The sequence below is a fragment of the Piliocolobus tephrosceles genome, chromosome 17, assembly GCF_002776525.5.
Source record: "Piliocolobus tephrosceles isolate RC106 chromosome 17, ASM277652v3, whole genome shotgun sequence".
Classification (NCBI taxonomy): Eukaryota; Metazoa; Chordata; class Mammalia; order Primates; family Cercopithecidae; genus Piliocolobus; species Piliocolobus tephrosceles.
The window spans coordinates 33,045,816-33,058,363 of record NC_045450.1 but is presented as its reverse complement, the minus strand read 5'-3'; the positions used below and the strand labels follow the sequence as shown (position 1 = coordinate 33,058,363).

At 39.1% G+C, this 12,548-nt stretch overlaps 1 protein-coding gene across 2 annotated transcripts in view; it reads right to left on the bottom strand.

Annotated features, from left to right (window-relative positions):
- The window catches only part of LONP2 (lon peptidase 2, peroxisomal), a 110,009-nt gene that overhangs the window by 63,507 nt on the left and 33,954 nt on the right, over positions 1–12,548 (bottom strand). The window lies entirely within an intron of this gene.

The following is a 12,548-nucleotide window of genomic DNA, read 5'->3' as shown; positions in this document are numbered from 1 at the left end:
CCTGCCTTCCTCTTTTACTGAGGAAAGTGTGAAAGGAAAGTAAATCTCAGGACCCCCAAATTACTAAGCAAAAGGGAAAAGACAAGCTGGGAACTGCGTCGCACATTTGCTCCCAAATAAGATAGCTACAAAGACAAAAAAAGCTACATACCTCCCTCACAATTCCCCATTTAGAAATTCCTTATGAGCCCCAAGATCTTTACCCTGTAACAGTTCTGTTGAATTTCACCTCAACAATGTAAATTGACAGCTTATTCTTTACACATACAGGACAAAGGACAGAACTCAAAGTCATCCCTCTGCTCACCCGAGACAACTGCACATCTGATGGCTTCCTGTATGCTATGTTTATTTTATCTTATGTAGAAATGCAGATTCACTAAGCTACATGAATTCATAAGTGACTATTCCTCTGCTCCCCTCTCACAGGCGAATGGCTGATCAAAGACTCACAAGAATGCAACCGTTTGTCTCTTGTCTACCCATGCCTTTTAAAATTTCCTCCTCTTTTCTCAGTATCCGCCCATTCCCCTTTAAATATTGAAGCCCTCAAAATCATCTTTGGAGAACACTGGCAAAATAAACTTCTAAATTGGTTGAGACCTGTCTCAGATACTTTCTGGTTTTCAAAAGCATAAAAGGACATATAGAATTTAAAGAGCATCAGGAATACTGATCAATATTCTGGCAGAAAATAATTTCTGGTAATCACTACTCAGATGAAGCTCCAAGGCAAACTGGTGAGTCCATGGAAGAATGAAAATTACAATTAAGAGCTTTGTAGCTATCAAACCTCGTCTTCTTAACCTAACTTCAGAGCAGGGATTCTACTGCCCATATCCAGGGCCGCTTTCAAAAATAATTAGGGCTGTTTCTCCTTTATTTTCCCCAACTAAAAGATTTTCTGTATCAATCCTAGGACTGTAATTCCTACCTACAAGGTATGACTGTGAAAGTACTGGAAATAGCTGTGATATGACACATTATTCCTAGGAATGTGAAGTCGCAATGGGATGAACCGTGGGAGCAATGTACACTGAGAATTGTTCTTCAATAATAATTTCTGACAAGAGAAGAACTACAGATGTCTGTAGGCAATCCAGGAATAGATGACATAGAGTTCATTAAACATGACTAGGTAACTGTCATCTTCGGGTGTGATAGAGTATGATTATGCTTTTTAAAAGTTATACCTTTTGTAGATAGATACTGAAACATTTGTGAAAGGATGATGATGTCTGGAATCTGCTTCAAAACAATCAGAGGTTGGGTAGGGGCGAATGGGAAACAATAGATGAAACAAGATATGAAAGCTGGGTGATGAGTCCATAGAATTCATTATACTATCTGCTCTGCTTTTGCTATGGTTAAAATTTTCCACAACAGAAAATAAAGATCAAATAACATAACTAAAATCAGCTCTGAAAGCCGCACACAATTAATACTATTATGATACTGTGAAATATACATTTGGCCTTCATCCCTTTGTTTCCTGACATGCAACTCCTAAAATCCTTGGAATCACCAAAGTGATAAGTATCATTTTGTATGTTAGTGATTGACTGGTAGCTGGCAGTCCCTCCATAGCTTCAGGATGGGGGCTGGTCACAGGAAAGACCAAGGCATGATTAGAGGGCTGAGGACTTGTCAGTTCCCCACCCCAATCTCTGGGGAGGGTAGAAGGGCTAAGAGTTGAGTTGATCACCAACGGCCAATGATTTAATCCATCGGGCCTATGTGACGAGGCCTCCATTAAAAACCCGAAAGGACTGAGGTCAGGAGGCTTCCAGGAAGGTGAATATGAGCACACCCAGGTACAAGAAGGCTGGTGGACCCTGACTCCACTGGGATGGAAGCTCCTGTGCTGTTTGTTTGTACTCTTTAAAATATTCTTTTAATAAACCAGTAAATGTAAGTAAATTGTTTCTCTGAGTTCTGTGAGCTACTCTAGCAAATTAAGCAAACCTGAGGAGGGAGTTGTGGGAACTCCAATTTATAACTGGTTGGTCACATGTTCTGGAAGCCAAGTCACAACTGACATCTGAAGTGGGAGGCAGTCTTGTAGGACTGAGTGCTTAACCCGTAGGATCTCATAGACAGCGCCAGAATTGAATTAGAGGACACCCAGCTGTTGTCCGATGCTGAAGAACTGCTTGCTTGGCGTGTGGAGAAAAACCCCATGCCTATTTGGTCAGAGGTGTTCTGTGTTGTGAGAATGCAGTAGGAGAAACTGAGTTTACTTTTCCTCTATATCCTCAACTATGGAAATTAAATCTGTGAAAGACAAACTTGAGAAAAGTGTTCAGGACATAGAAGAAAAAGGGCTTTAGAGACATGTAGGGGATAAATACGGGAAAAATGAAAAGATGCAATTCATATCTAGTTAATATAACTAAAGAAGAGGTCTCAGTAAATTAAAATAGGGAATAATTAAAGAAACAAAAATATTCTAGAAGACCCTGAAACTCTAGATTGAAAAGATTTAGATTCCTCCTCCTGTGCAATGAGAATGTCATCAGAATAACACCTATAGAATTTTCAAGCCAAATTATCACTAGTTTAAAATATTCTACAATCTTGAATACATCAAATATAGGTAACATATATAAAGATATGATGCATAATAACAAAATGAACACCTGTGAACCTACTACCCATTTGTGAAGACATTTGTTTATCTATCTAGACCAGTGGTCACAAAAGTGGAAAATGACCCACCAAAGTGCAAGTAAAAAATATTAGTATTTGTATTTATCTTTTTTATTTATAAATACCAGAAAAAATAGCTTGTAAATATTTAATATCCAAAATGGAAGTGAAGATGTCTTCACTTGGAAGAAGTTCCATAACATCGAAGGCTGCCTGTGGCGCCCTCACTTATCTGCCTTAACTATAATTACAGCACATTGCTGTCCATGTGTGCTGTGAAAGGAAAATATGTTTGGCCCCCCCCAAATCACTAGATTAAAGGGCAAAGTCAAGCTGGGAACTGCTTAGGGCAAACCTGCCTCCCATTCTATTCCAAGTCACCCCTCTGCTCACTGAGTTAAATCTGATTGCCTCCTTTGGAAAGGCTAATCAAAAACTCAAAAGAACACAAGGGTTTGTCTCTTATCTACCTGTGACCTGGAAGCCCTCTCCAAAGAGCTGTGTCCCGCCTTTCCAGACCAAACCAATGTTCACCTTACATATGCTGATTGACGTCTCATGTTTCCCTAAAACGTATAAAATCAAGCGGTGCTCTGACTACCTTGGGCACATGTCGTCAGGATCTCCTGAGGCTGTGTCATGGGCACGCATCCTCAACCTCGGCAAAATAAATTTCCTAAATGAACTAAGACCTGTCTCAATTTTTCTGGGTTCACAGAGCCTAATATTACAAATGGGTGGAGTGGTTTAAAAAGATTCCTGCAAAACATCATTAAAAAGTGTATAGGCAAAAGTATGAACCACAAGAAAATAACAAGAGTTGACACTTGTATTTATATAATAAGCTGTGATAGACATATTATGAAGTAAAAACAATTATCTAATTAGAACACAGTGCGTTCATCGAAAATATAATTACCTTTTAAAACTGATTTCGTTTTACATAAAGTACATGATATGAGCACACTGGTACATATATATTATGTATCTATTATATATATATCCTTTGTTATGGACTGAATTGTGCCCCCTCAAAATGGACAGAATCCTTAACCCCCTTTGCTCTGTCTCAAAGGCAGTCAGGGTGAAGACTGCATTTGGAGACAGGGCGTTTAAGAAGGTAATTAAGGTTAAATGAAGGTAAGAGTGGGCCCCTAGTCTAATACAACTGGTACCCTTATAAGAGGAAGGAGGAGACCCAGGGATGCATGCACACAGAAGGTCTCAGCCACAAGTCGGTTGTCTGTAAGCCAAGGAGAGAGGCCTTAGGAGAAATCAAACCTATAGACACCTTGATCTTGCACTGCTAGCCTCCAAAACCATGAGGAAATACATTTCTGTTTGGTCCTCAAAGCTACACAGTCTGTGGTATTTTGTTATGGCAGCCTTAAGAAATACATTCTAATACATTCTGACCCGGCGCGGTGGCTCACGCCTGTAATACCATCACTTTGGGAGGCCGAGGCAGGTGGATCACGAGCTCAGGAGTTCAAGACCAGCCTGGCCAACATGGTGAAAGTCCATCTCTACTAAAGATACAAAAAATTAGCCAGGCGTGGTGGCACATGCCTGTAATCCCAGCTACTCAGGAGACTGACGCAGGAGAATCACTTGAACCCAGGAGGGAGAGGCTGCAGTGAGCCAAGATTGAGCCAATGCACTCCAGCCTGGGTGACAGAGCAAGACCCTGTCTCAAAAAAGAAAAAATGAAGTCAATGGAAACCATCCCTAAGGAAGACCATGTTGGATTTATTAGATAAAGATTACAAATCAGCGGCTGGACGCGGTGGCTCACGACTGTAATCCCAGCACTTTGGGAGGCCGAAGCGGGCGGATCACAAGGTCAGGAGATTGAGACCATCCTGGCTAACATGGTGAAACCCCATCTCTACTAAAAATACAAAAAATTAGCCAGACGTGGTAGCAGACACCTGTAGTCCCAGATACTCGGGAGGCTGAGGCAGAAGAATGCTGTGAACACAGGAGGCAGAGCTTTTAGTGAGCCGAGATCATGCCACTGCACTCCAGCCTGGGCAACAGAGCAAGACTCCGTCTCAAAAAAAAAAAAAAAAAAAAAAGATTACAAATCAGCTATTATAAATATGCTTAAAAAACTAATGCCACAACATGGATGAACTTCGAGGACACTAAGTGGAGTCAGTCAATTATAAAAAGATAAATACTGTACGATCCACTTATATGAGGTATATAGAGTAGCCACTCATAGAAACAGAAAAGAAAATGGTAGCTGGAGGGACTGAGGGAGGGAGAAAGAAACAGGGAATTGCTGTATAATGGGTATACACCTTCACTTCAACAAGATAAAAAAGTTCTAGAGTTTGGCTGCACAACAATGCGAATGTGCTTAACATTACTGAACTGTACACATAAAAGTGGTAAAAACAGCACTTTTTCTGTTGTATATATTTATTAACATTTAAAAAAACTAAAGGAAATCGCGTCTAAAGAATTACAGGAAAGTATGAGAATGACATCTTGACAAATAGAGAATCTAAACAAAGATAAATAATAAAAATTTTAAAACAGAAAATTTTGGAGTTGAAAACTACAGTAATTTGAATGAAAAATTCAGTAGAGGGGCTGAACGACAATTTCAACTGGCAGAAGAAAGAATCAATGAACTTGAAGACAGGTCAACTGAGATGATCCTGTCTGAAGAACAGAAAGAAAAAGGTTTTAAAAAAAGTGAACAGCACTTTGGAGACCAAAGGGCCTCTGCAAAGATTACCAACACACCATAATATGAGTTTCAGAAGGAGAGGAAAAAGAAAGGGGCATAAAGAATATCTGAAGAAATACTAGCCACATACATCTCAAATTTGATGAAAAACATTTACCTACACATCCAAGAAGCTCAAAAAGATCTAAGTAAACTCAGAGGATCACACATAAACACAGTCAATCTGTCTGAAATGAAAGACAAAGAGAGAATCCTGAAAACTATGAGAGAATGCCGGGTGCGGTGGCTCAAGCCTGTAATCCCAGCACCTTGGGAGGCCGAGACGGGCGGATCACGAGGTCAGGAGATCGAGACCATCCTGGCTAACACGGTGAAACCCCGTCTCTACTAAAAAGTAAAAAAAAAAAAAACTAGCCAGGTGAGGTGGCGGTCGCCTGTAGTCCCAGCTACTTAGGAGGCTGAGGCAGGAGAATGGCGTGAACCCGGGAGGCAGAGCTTGCAGTGAGCAGAGATCGCGCCCCTGCACTCCAGCCTGGGCGACAGAGCGAGACTCCGTCTCAAAAAAAAAAAAAACAAAAAAACAAAAAACAAAAAAAACTATGAGAGAAAAATGCTGCCCTCATTAGGCATAATCGATCCGCCACAAGTTAACAGCTGGCTTCATAGCAGAAACCACAGAGACCAGAAAGTGGTGAGAGGACATATGAAAGGGCTGAAAGCAAACAACTGTCAATCCAATCCAAATTCTATACCAACAAAATTACTTCAAAACTGAGGGAGAAATTAAGACATTCCCAGAAAAATAAAAACTGAGAATATGTCACCAGGAGATGAGACAAGAAATACGAAAGACTGAAGTTAAAGGACACTAGATGGTATCCACACAAAGAAATAGAGAGCGTTGGCAGAAGCGATGACATTGCCAACATGAAAGACAGCGTAAATATATTGTTGATGTAACTTTTCCTCATCTGATTTAAAAGATAATGGCATAAAGCAGTAACTACAGTTGATCCTTATTATTCCATATTTGCAAATTTGCCTACTCGCTAAAATTTATTTGCAACCCCTAATCAATACAGACATACCTAAGAGACATTGTGAGTTCAATTCCAGACCACTGCAATAAAGCAAATTTCACAACAGAGTGAGACATATGTATTTTTTTTCCGTTTCCCAGTGCATATAAAAGTTATGTTTACACTATATACTATAGTCTGTTAAGTGTGCAATAGGCATTATGTCTAAAAAAAAATGTAGATGCCTTAATTAACATATACTTTATTGCTATAAAATGCTAATCACCTGAGTCTTCAGTGTTAGTTGTTACCATTTTGCTGGTGGAGCGTCTTGTCTCAATACTGATGGTTGATGACTGATCAGGGTGGTGGCTGCTGAAAGTTAGGGTGGTTGTGGGTGATTTCTTAAAATAAGACAACAGTAAAATTTGCTTCATCTATTGACTCTTCCTTTCATGAAATAATTCCTTATAGCCTGCACTGCTGTTTGACAGAATTTTACCCACAGTAGAATTTCTTTCAAAATTGAAGTCAATCCTCTCAAACCCTGTTGCTCCCTTTATCAACTATGTTTACATAATATTCTAAATTGTTTAGAATTTCAACAAGGTTCATAGCATCAAGGTTGTCATTTCAATAAGGTTCATAGCATCTTCACCAGGAGTAGATTCCATTTCAAGAAACCCACTTTCTTTGCTCATAAGAAGCAACTCCTCATCTGTTCAAGTTTTATCACGAGATTGCAGTATTTCAGTCACATCTTTGGGTTCTAATTTTAGTTCTCTTGCTATTTCTACCACATCTGAAGTAACTTCCTCCGCTGAAGTCCTGAACCCCTCAAAGTCATCCATGAGGGCTGGAATCAATTCTTCCTGAACTCCTGTTCATGTTGATATTTTGACCTCCTCCCACGAATCATGAATGTTCTTAATGGCATCTAGAATGGTGAATCTTTTCTAGTGGTTTTCAATGTACTTCGCCCTGATGCATGAGAGGAATCATAATCTATAGGAGCAATACCCTTAAAAACTGTGTTTCTTAAATAATAAGACTTGAAAGTTAAAATAACTCCTTGATCCATGGGCTGCAGCATGGATGTTGTTTTATAAGGCATGAAAACAATATTAATCTCCTTGTACATCTCCATCACAGCTCTTGGGTGACCAGAAGCATTGACAATGAGCAGTAATATTTTCAAAAGAATCTTTTTTTTAAACTGTAGATTTCAACAGTGGGCTTAAAGTATTCAGTAAAACCATGCTATATACAGATGCGCTGTCACCTAGGCTTTCTTGTTCCATTTACAGAACAAAGGCAGAGTAGATTCTGGATCATTCTTAAGGGCCTTAGGGTTTTCAGAATGGCCAAGGAGCACTGGCTTCATCTTAAAGTCACCAGTTGCATTAGCCCCTAACAAGAGAGTTAGCCTGCCCTTTGGAGCTTTGAAGCCAGGTACTGACTTCTCTAGCCATGAAAGTCCTAGATGACACTTCTTCCAATACAAGATAAGGCTGTTTCATCTACACAGGAAATCTGTTGTTTAGTGTAGCCACCTTTATCAATGATGTTACCTAGATGCTCTGGACAACATGATGCAGCTTCTACAATACATCAGTACTTCCTGCTTTCCTTTGCACTTTATGTTGTGGAAATGGCTTCTTTCCTTAAATCTCATGAACCAACTTCTGTTAGCTTCAGATTTTTCTTCTGCAGCTTTCTCACCTCTCTGAGCTTTCACAGAACCGAAGAGCCTCAGGGCCTTGCTCTGGACTGGCTTTGGCTTAAGGGAATGTTGTGGTTGGCTTGATCTTTTATCCAGACCACTAAAACTTTCTTCATATCAGCAATAAGGCCGTTTCACTTTCTTATCATCGGTGTGTTCACTCGAATAGCATATCTAATTTCCTTTGAGAATTTTTCCTCTGAACTCACAACTTTGCTATCTGGTATAAGAGGCCTAGCTTTCAACATGCCTTCCTCACCAAGCTTACCTTAATAATATAAATTAGCTTAAACATAAAATAATCTTATACATTTTACAAATAATATCTAGACATCATTTTTTTAAAGTAGGTTTTCTATGTGGAAAGATGATAAAACTATACCTGGGTCTTCAAACTCTCAGGAATATTCACTTTAAATGTAAAGTGTGTAATTGAATTTGTTCTTTTTTTAAATTTAAGAGAACCTACTGGCAATGGAAACAGCAAGTGGCTTTCAAAATGGACACATATCAGTGGATATTAAAGTAACATCTGTAGAGTACTTTACCATTTATAGAGTGCTTTAACATGTATTGTTATTTAACTGTTTCAACAATCTGTGAGGTCTGAGGTTTTTACCCAGGACTTGGGCAAGCAGGGAGGAAGACGATGTCAGGTACCAAGATACTCAGTTCCTCCATATGTATGTCTTGCTTCATTTTATAGCATTTATAGTCTGTAAGGAACCGATGCTATTCATAACTAAACTACAGTGATTAGTACGTGGGCCCAAGGGCATTCACTTTGAGATACCATTTGAGGTTTTCATACTTATTTTTTTGAATGCTAATAAATCGACTGCCAAAAAAGTAAGTACCAAGGTCTACATCAGACAAGAAAATGTCATTATGCTAGCTGCTTGTTATCAAAGATTAATTTAACAAATATTATTGAATCATTACAAAGTATATATAGGTGAAGACCTAAAACACAGTGTGTATCAACTGAACAAATAAACAGGGGACTTAATCATCTACTACCTGTAAAGCTGTCTTTGGTGAACTTGCTTCAAAACAGTTGTTGAAAAAATTTAAGTGTTAGGGAAGTACTCTAAAATTCTTTTCAACAGGATAACTGTAAGTGTCTAATGGGAAAATCTGTCACATAACCTGAAAAAATGTCTCAATATAAATTAAACTGAAAGTCTAAAGATATTATATAAGAAACTACTAAAATCTTAAATAATGTTCACTATTTTACTCTTCATAGTAAAATAAACCAGAGTAAACCAGTTATGGAGCCAGAAGGTAATGATCTTTCAATAAAAAATAGCAAAACTGAACCAAATCAAACTCTTACCTCCAAACACCGGGGCTTTTAAGTAAGGTAACTGTATTTTTTTATCATCCAAACAAAACCCACTTCTGAGACTAAAAAAGAGTGCACTTAATATTAGGCATAAACTGGGAATGTGCCAGACAAACCAGAATGTATGGTCTCCTGCTTAATAAGACATATGTCCCAGGCCATCCTGTTCTAAGACCACAAAAACAGAAAAAAACAGAAAGCATGAGGGAACTCAAAGCACAGAAATAAACAAGAAAAAAATAAAAACTTTCACAAAGTAAGGTTTCCTCAAGGTTACAAATCAATTTGCATTAATAATATTTTAAGCAAGGGTAAAAGGGAGGAGGGGCTGATGTGCTAAAATAAGGAGGACTGGCTGAAATAAATTTAGGAAGCAGCAGATCTCAGATCCTCTCCCCCACCCCAGCAAAACACTGGAAGTTTATTTTCTTAAGAACATAAAACAGTGGTTCTCTGCACACTGGACCCTGGGCACAGCTGAGAAGAACATATACTATGCTGAAAACAAGAGCTTGGGTGAATGCATATATACAGATGCCGAATGCAGTGATGTCCCTGACCCCAGTCATTCTTTCCCTGCTGGGTTCCCAGAATGATGGCAGCCAGGCCTTCATTCTCAAGGCAAGAGATATGAAGAGTCTTCTCTGAGGAATCTGACCATCCTAAGAAGGAAGACGTAAAGTTAATTGAGTAGAAGATTCCTCAACCAAACAGCCCAGCCAGGCCACTCTATTGTGGAACTCACTGTTGATAAGCCCCACTCCTATGCTCATAGCCTCCAATCAGCCTTTTTGTTCCTTACTATTAAATATAAACACACAAACAAAAATGTCCAGATGTTTAATGAAAGACTCTAATATAAAAGACAGAGATTAAAAGAAATACATAATAAACAGATTAAAGCAGCTTAAAGAGAAGTAACTTTTTTCTTTTTCTTTTTAATATACCGAGTGGTAAGAGAAGTAAAATTTTAGAAAATGTAAGTATCTTTCTCATGGAGATAAGATATATTACAACTATGTAACAAGAACAGGATACTATAAAAGAACACGCAGAGAAAAAAAGTTTTTGAAATAATAAACTCGCCGGGCGCGGTGGCTCAAGCCTGTAATCCCAGCACTTTGGGAGGCTGAGACAGGCGGATCACAAGGTCAGGAGATCGAGACCATCCTGGCTAACACGGTGAAACCCCGTCTCTACTAAAAAATACAAAAAACTAGCCAGGCGAGGAGGCAGGCGCCTGCAGTCCCAGCTACTCGGGAGGCTGAGGCAGGAGAATGGCGTGAACCCCGGAGGTGGAGCTTGCAGTGAGCTGAGATCCGGCCACTGCACTCCAGCCTGGGCGACAGAGCGAGACTCCGTCTCAAAAAAAAAGAAATAATAAACTCAGAGGGTTTTTCAAAGATAAATCTGAGAAAGTCTACACAGAAAGCAGAGCAAAACATAACAGTGGCGACTAATAGGAAAGGAAAGGTAAGTCAGAAACGTAATATCCAAGTCATGGGAGTTCCAAAAAATAACGGGGAAAAATCATCAATAAAAGAATTTAAGAAAACATTTTAGAACCAAAGAAAAGGAAGAATTCAAAGAAAGAATGAACAAAAATGCATGAAAAGAAACCCATGCCAAGGCAGATTATTATGAAATTTCGGAATCCCAGGATAAAGGGAAGAACCTGAAAGTTTTCAGGGTAAAGCAGGTCTGAAAGGATAGGAACTGAATGGAATCAGTCTTACCAACAGCAACACTGAAATGGGAAAGTGAAGTAAAATGGAGGCAAAGTACAATTCTGTAGAAAAATTATTTTTTACCAGAATTGTATACTCAAATTACCAATCAAGTATGAGGGAAACATAAAGACATTTTCAGATATGCAAAGTCTAAAACATTTACCACTCATGCAAGCTTTCTCGGGAAACTATCAGGGAGTTAACACCACAAAAATGAGGGAATGGACCAAGAAAGAGCAAGAAATGGAATACGGGAGACAGGAAATCCAACATGGTGAGAGATGAAGGGAGAACCTAGGAAGACAGCCATAAAGAACCGGATGTCAAAAACAACCAGTTCAGATTGGACGCTTTAAGATAAAATGGATAGAACACCTAAAGTGTCTGAATGTCTTGACAGAATTAGACGACTGATGAAAAAGCAAACAAAAGAAATAAAACAATTAACTCTGAAAAGCTTTTTAAAACATAGAGAAAAATAAAAACAGGAACAGGAAAAGTGATCATAGTTTACCATGTGGCTCCTTCTGTGAAAAACATTTACATAATCAGAATAATGTAAATACTAATATGGATGTAACAGAAACAAGAAAAACTTCTTATTGTGCGATCTAGGATATAAAAATGGTACAGTGGGGACAAGGGAAGAAAAAAGGTAAAATCTTCACCTCCTGTTGGGGGGAGTCTATAGAAATGACAAAAACTAGGCTGGGCGCGGTGGCTCAAGCCTGTAATCCAAGCACTTTCGGAGGCCGAGACAGGCAGATCACAAGGTCAGGAGATCGAGACCATCCTGGCTAACACGGTGAAACCCCATCTCTGCTAAAAACTACAAAAAACTAGCCGGCGAGGTGGCGGCGCCTGTAGTCCCAGCTACCTGGGAGGCTGAGGCAGGAGAATGGCATGAACCCGGGAGGCAGAGCTTGCAGTGAGCTGAGATCCGGCCACAGCACTCCAGCCTGGGTGACAGAGCGAGATTCCGTCTCAAAAAAAGAAAATGACAAAAACTAAAAAAACAAACAAACAAAAACCAAGAAGTGCAAGATAGCCATGCTATTTTGAAAGTAGGGTTAATCAACTAAAAGTTAGAGGTCACAGTGCAGAAGAGGGCATGGAGGACCCCAGGGAGGAGACTTACTTGCTGTTTTTTTTTTTTTTGCCATAACTGTGTAGAATTGTTGGTCTCTAGATAACAAGTGTGCACAAAATTTTGTTAAACTATTTGATTAAAATAGAAAAGGAAAAGAAAAAAAGAGGGGACTTAGTGAAAGAAATCTCAAAAACATTTTAATTGAAGTGCCAAATTGCTCAGACCTCAGCCAGTATCAAACTGTCTTTCCCATAACTAAAGCTACACCACTGTGTATATCATTTGAGT